Source organism: Pleurodeles waltl, chromosome 2_2 (assembly GCF_031143425.1).
Source record: "Pleurodeles waltl isolate 20211129_DDA chromosome 2_2, aPleWal1.hap1.20221129, whole genome shotgun sequence".
Classification (NCBI taxonomy): Eukaryota; Metazoa; Chordata; class Amphibia; order Caudata; family Salamandridae; genus Pleurodeles; species Pleurodeles waltl.
In genome coordinates, this window is record NC_090439.1 from 1162426979 (window position 1) to 1162434519 (window position 7541).

General features: G+C 41.5%; 1 long non-coding RNA gene across 1 annotated transcript; it reads left to right on the plus strand.

Annotated features, from left to right (window-relative positions):
• Positions 1-5348: 5348 nt before the first annotated feature.
• On the plus strand, positions 5349-7000 carry LOC138274989 (uncharacterized). The gene is made up of 3 exons (XR_011200401.1): positions 5349-5501; positions 5751-5845; positions 6686-7000. It is a non-coding gene; the product is annotated as an uncharacterized lncRNA (long non-coding RNA).
• The last annotated feature ends 541 nt before the right edge of the window (positions 7001-7541 follow it).

Consider the following 7541-nt stretch of genomic DNA (forward strand, 5'->3'; position numbering starts at 1 on the left):
ATACCTCAGCACAACATAGCACAGCACAACTCAGCACACAACATAGCACAGCACAACACAGCACACAACATAGCACAGCACAGCTCAGCACACAACATAGCACAGCACAACTCAGCTCAGCACAGCACAACTCAGCACAACATAGCAAAACTCGGCACAACACTTCACAGCTTAACCTAGCACAGCACAACATAACTCAACACACCATACCACAGCACAACATAACTCAGCACAACATAGCACACCACTGCACAACATAACCCAGCACACCATAGCACAGCATAACACAACACAATCACATAAGTCCATGTCACACCACATACATCCACTTCATTCCAAATCAAAACACATGAGTAAAAAAAATTATAATTTGCAACAGTAATAAAACTAACTGGTGAGTTCAGAACTTTTCCAGTTCCGACAAGAATGCTTTCCCAGCACTGTACAACATAACAACACAACACAGCATAGCACAACACAAGTCAGCACAACATAACTCAGCACAGCACACCAAAACACATCACACCTCAGCACAACATAACTCAGCACAACACAACATAGCACAGCATAACTCAGCACAACATAACCCAGCATCACTCTGCACAACACAACTCAGCACAACACTTCACAACATAAGACAGCTCAGCAAATCATTACACAACTCAGGACAACATACCAGAGCACTACATAACTCAGCACAACATAGCACAACACAGCACATTTCACAACATAACAGTACAACAAAGCACATCATAACTCAGCACAACATAGCACAGCACGACAAAGCATAACTCAGCACAACACACACACCACAGCACCACATATCCCAGCATAACTTGGCACAACATAGCACAGCACAACTTGACATATCATAACTCAGCACAACATTGAACAACACTTCACAACATAACTCAGCACAGCATAACAACACAGCACAGCATAACTCAGCACAACATAACTCAGCACAACAAAACATAACCCAGCACAATATAGCACTGCACACCACTGCACAACATAGCTCAGCACAGCATAACATAGTATAACACAACATAACCATATGAGTCCATGCCACACCATACACATCCACTCCATCCCAAACCAAAACACACGAGTAAAAAAATGTCATTTACAACGTTAATAGCTGTAACTCTAGCAAATGCGAGACGGGCTGCATTACAAATGCTTGTTCTCCAAAGTCTCTCACTTTCTATTTCTAAAATGTTATGGATAAATCATTCCTTAACCTGTATCCATAAATCACCCTAAAACCTTGGTGCAGCAGACTGACGTATAATATCGTATCCTTGCAGTGCTCTAAAAAAACACAAAAAGATAACGTACCTTCCTGTTTTGCACTCATTCCCCGTTCTTGCACATCCCAATCAATAAAATTACAACACAAGGAAACTCTTGTAGAGATTGAAAACATCTATAGAAATGTATTATTACTTCCATTACGGGCATTTTAACTGTGGCCTGACTGGATCCATGCTTTTGGAGATAAGCACAATTACGTTTTATTTTTTTGAAAACTAGGGATCCGAAACGTTTGGGGCGCTTTTCAAGGGCATCCATTATATTACACAGGATAATGTTTGTTTTTGTTTTAGGCAAGGGAAGCTTACAAGATTTGGTGAGAGTTCCTCAGTTCCAAAGCTAGTTTTTCTAGAAAGGCACTATTTGGTAGCTCCTGCAAGTATGATGCATACTCCCCCTTGCTACCAATTTGTTAGGTAGAGACTGCATGTTTGGCAATGCCTGTCTGTACAGTTTCAAAAATGGAGTCAGTCCTGTGGCTTTTTCCAGGGCTCGTCTATCTACTGTGATTTGAGGCTTTCTTCCAGTATGTGCCTGATTTTTACCTCATGTAGGCTATGCTGTTTGCAACGCTATTCTTTGGTCACTGATGGGTTTGTCAGCTGGGGCAGAGGCATTTTCAACATTACTGAACCACCAGTTGTACAAATGTGGTGGCAAGGATAGTGTCTGTCTTTCCATTCATTCCACCTTCCATTGGTACCTCGATTCTTGGGAAGCTGTGAATGGCAGTTTTATTGGACTAATGTTTTACTAAATCATACAGCGCACCTATAACCGTGCTCCTTACTCATGCCCTCTGCCTTGGAGACATTGATTTTCAGTCTCGCCCGTAGTAAGGGGCACAGTGGTGTCAGTTATAAGGTCCCAGATGTTCCTGCAGCCCCTGCTCCACTTTTTTGCAAAGTTAACTGTACAGCTGGTTGCATCTCCCCAAATCTATCAAGTATTTAAATTGCCAGTGTCTGACACCATATGTTAAGTGAAAACAACTATGCAGATGTTGAAGTGGTTAAAAAACACTGTCAGAATATTTTGGCCTCCTGCATGATTTTTGGATCTATTTTTCTTCCATATACTCTCAAAAGCATCTTACTTGCCGTTGCTCACCTTTACACAATTTGCTCTTTCTGGTGTCTTTTTAGAGTTATTTGGTCAGAGGTACACGCACTTTGAGAGGCATAGTTTCGCATACACAGATAATTTCCATAACCTATTGACACTGAGCTAATTTCTACTTTTACTACAAGCAGCACACAGAGTGACACAATCATGCACTGATACGTATGCATGTATAACCCAATCCAGAACTTGCGCCCACTTCCAGCCTGCACCAAATAGACACAACACCTACACTTCAAAGACAGATTCCGTACATCCACAAGCAATCTTCTGCGACCCTTCCTCCGTAAAATAGCAATCCAGATTGCATACGTTTTATCCAATGTCAACTTACTTTAACATGCTGAATATTTTACTGTTGAAAACCCTCTCATTATGACCAGTGCTAGAAAAAAGGCACTACAAGATTTTTTTTATGTGGTTTTCTTTGAGCACCCCTCAGGAATGGTGTTTAGGTGAGGACAACTGGGAGAAAGGGCAAAGAAAAAGTTAACTATAGCACATCGGATCCATCTTATGGCTACCTTGCAAAGTAGTTATTGATGAACGTGCTAGCAGTAGTCTCTGAAGAAACAAGAAACACTATTTCTTTTGTCTAGGCCTACTGAATACACCATGTAAGCTACTGACCTGACCTCGTGGCTTAAGGTAGCCTTGTTTTCCACTGCCTGTTTCTGAACCAAGCAGAACTCTACGTTTTTCTCATTCATGTATGAGCAGCGCAGGCAAGTTATTTTTTGCATTTTGTGTTGTGTAGTCATGTTTATCAGATTATAAAACAGGTACAGAATGCAGTGGAAAACCAGACTTGGCACACTGAATAGGTCTGGCGTTGGCCGCTAGCCCAGTGGTTCCCAATCTGTGCGCCGCGGCTCGCTGGTGCGCCATCAAAACTAGCCAGGGGCGCCGCACACAGTTTGGGAACCACTGAGCTATTTATAGCCCTTGGGCCAGTTCGTACAAAATAAAACTACTCAGTTGTAGCAGCTCTTTTTTAATTTTGTCCTTGAGCGCCCTCTGGTGGTTAAACACAACTAAAGGGATTCTACATTTCACAATATTTAAACAGTTATGTTATAACTACATAAAAATGAGACCTGCCCATTTTACTAGGGTTACCGTCAACCAATATTTTCCCCTTACTAAAAAACCCTATGCATGCTGTAATTAAACAACTGTTACATTTTTATTTTTTACAGTTATATATAGAATTACAATACCTTCATTGGCGTCATCCCAATTCTTTTCAGGGAGAAAAATGGATGTACTCCCTAGGCCAGGCTTACATCCCCCACCCGCCAACAAAAAGTAACATAATGGGGAGCCGCAGCCAGTGGCCAATAGATCAAGGGAGCCGTGGGTCGAAAATGTTTGGGAACCACTGCGCTAGCCTTTTGACTCTGTCAGTGCCAATTTTGTATTTTCATGGTGTTGGAAATGGGGTTTCTGGTTGGCTAGGGTATGCACCTCAGCCAGGCAGAACTTACCCACTCTAGTCAGGACAAGGGAGTTACACGTCCAAGATAACCCCTGCTCACCCCCTTGGTAGCTTGGCACGAGCAGTCAGGCTTAACCCGGAGGCAATGTGTAAAGCGTTTGCACAACACACACAACACATGTGACGCAATATCCCCACCACAAAGGAAACACAACACCAGATTATATGAAAATATACTGTATTGTACACAACACAATTATCAGACCAAACATCACATATCAGTACTATCCTGCTACCTTAGCAGTTGTCAGAACGTTACACATTAGTTACTCTGCAACCTAGCAGTAGTCACACATTACACACAGGTTACTCAGTATTCTGCAACATAAGCAGTAGTCAGGAAAACACGTTATTACATCACAGCACTTGTCATAATAATAATAATAAAATGCCCATAGTAGGAACATTAGAAAACATGTGGCAAGTTAGAAAAACAAATTAGCAAGCATGTCCATAAAAGGAACATTTGCATACACATATGTAAAAACATCAAACGCAGGTAGGTAATATATGAATCAAACAAAAGTCTGTAGAAAGAACTTTAGATTGCAACTATATTGGTCTTTTAAACAGTACCTGGTTGGATGAAGGCACCCCCAGTGCCTAGAAGGCGAACAATGGGTCCCCCGGCGCTCCTATGCACAAAACGGGGGCCTCCCTTACAGTCTGCTGTCAGAGGAGGGCGACATGCACCTCCTCTCTTTTATAGACAGGCCCCTCCGGGGACCGTGATTACTGGGGGCCCCCCAAGGCCTCAACCGGCCCTCACAAGGGGGGCCAAAGCCAGCAAAAACAACTTAGGGCAGGAGGGGGGCACCACACACCCCCTCAGGTTTAATGACAGGCCCCTCACGGGACCCGTGATCTCTGGGGGCCCCCCGGGCCTCCACTGGCCCTTCCACCAAACAGAGGTCAAATCACAACAATATTCCCCACTGCACTATACCCAATCAACCCCACTCCACCCCCTTCAATCCACCCCACTCTAATCCAGTCTACCCCACTCCAGTCTACGGCAATCCACTTACTCTGATCCAATCTAATCCACTACAATCTACCTGACTCAGTCTACCCTACTTCACTCAATCTAACCCAGTCACCCAACTCCACTACAATCTACCTCACTCCAGTGTATTCCAATTTACCCCAGTCTAATTTGCCCCATTCCATTCCAATTTACTCCAGACTCCACTGCAATCTATCCAACTCCCCTCTAGTCTATCCCACTCCACCACAATCTACCTCACTTCAATTGACCCCACTCCAATCTACTCCACTTCAATGTACTCAACTCTGGCCAAAACTACCCCACTCCATCTCAGTGCACCCGCATCCGTAACACTTTTTTCCACCCTCTACCTGTACAGACCAAAAATGTGTGTGTTTCACAAATCTGCTCACTTGAAATTATTTGTTTCCAAAATATTTTAGTTATATGGCACATGCTGAAAGGAGATGACTATAAATTGTTTGTGGGCAGCTGTCTCCATTGACAAGGTCAAACATTCTACAATAAATCTTCAACATCATCGAAAATATCCAGTGGATCATTTGCAATACAAAGGTTGGCTTGCTTTATTTTTTTCTCCTTTGGTATATTATGTCTTTGTTACAATTTGAAAGTATTACTGTGGATGTATTTCAGACACATCTACATTATTTTTATGGATTAAAAAACATCATTTTTGTCACTGTTAGGTGAACTATGCCTAGATGTCGGGTTACTATTCACAGACTATCACTTTATAATTTCAAATTATGTTTAAAATAGTATGATGGTATGTGTGTTAATACTTTGTGTGGCTATCTACAGGCTGATGTGCAGGAGATGATGAAAGATTCCACTGATTCTCCCTGATACAAAATGATCTTATCCAAAAGAGAGGACTGCACAAGCTGTTGGAAAAGGCAAGTATGCTTGGGACAGTGCTAGTTTTCTCCTCACTGGTTTGAGTGAGATGTGTTTTCCACAAACAAAAGTGGCAGATGTGTTACCAATGGTCATAATGGAACTGCTGCCCTTGATGAAGAAAAGGCTGATGTTTAATAAGGTAGTTCAAATGGCTTAATTACCCTAAAACATTTTGGCACGTGGTGCCATAGCATATCCGATGGGCACATAAGGATTCTATTGTTGATGTTTTACATTGCCTTTCCATTCTTAACTGTCTCCAAATGAGGTCTACTCTAGTCCCAGGAAAAGAGCTCTCACATGAAATGTGGTGACAGCAAGCAGCACTGATGTCGCACACTGCTCCAAGCATTACCTCTCACTTGCACTCTGCAGATCAGCAGCCCTGTTTTTCAACTTGGGTGTAGGATCTTTTTATGCACCAGATACTTGTTGCCAGAGCAATCTCTTAACTAATTAAACACAGTCTCTGTAGAATCTATCCTGTCTAACAACTTGGTCCATGTAGGGCACAGCTAGGAAGCTGCTCTTTCCTCTTCTGTTGAGCAGGAAATCAAAAAGTGAAACTGTATGCTTTGCAGATTGACCATCTCTGGCTACACCCTCTTAACTATGGGATTGATGTTCTAAATATACTTCTTTCTCTATCACAATTCAGAAATGGACATTTTCTTTCTCCACCCCAAACATGACTAGTTATCTAGTATCCCCTGTGCTCCTGTGACCGCTTACCATAAACAAACTGTACTGACTGTTTGAAGCCTATGGTTTTGTTGCATTTTGAAGGTAGCACCCTCTTTGAATTTTTTTTTTAATCTATTTTGATATTCTTTCAGAATTATGAAATCTGTGTAGAAGGCCAAAAGCTGACCAACCATGAACATCAAGATGATGCAGTGAAAACTAGCCATACAGTTCTGCCTTGCCAGATGAAAACTGAAGAAACCAGCAACTCTAGAAGCAAACAACAAAGTACATCCGACCATTTCTTGTCTACTTTTAATATTCTATTTTATGTTAACGTGAGCCCTTTTAGGATCGGGTATGTGCTTCAGTTGAATAAAATTGAATTTCGAATGAATTTTGGTCCCATTTTATTTCAACCTGTGTTTTGTTTAGTCTTTCCTACAGATCACAACGTTAAAAAAATGTCATGTAAGTGTGTTGAATTCTTGCTAATTCCTACTTCAGGTTTTTTTTTATACCCCTCCAGCACCTTTTTATTGAGCAGAGCAGTAAAGTATCATGCAAAAGACGTAGTTTAATTTTAGCTGCTTGTTAGATACTTAGAATTCATTGGACTGTATACACAGGGTACATTTATTGCATTCAAACACAATTCCCTATTGCACGGGATAGTACATTAGTCATTCACCCCAAAGTACTTATTTAGCAACAGATTAGTTGATCTAAAGTACATGATGGGCACTGAATTTGAGAAGATGTGACCATAGAATGTTCTCTTGTCATAAAATCTGCAAATCTGCAATGACTATTTCAACTGTCATTCAATATTAAATCATTCATTGGTTACCAACGACCAGCAAAATGTTTTTTGGAATCATCTAGGAGTAATTCACACTCACCCTGCAGTTGTCATGAAGTCATCCTATAGTATGCCACACGCATTCTAAAGCTTTCATTAAATCATCTTGGAGTAATCCACACCCACTCCAAAGTTGTCACAGAGTC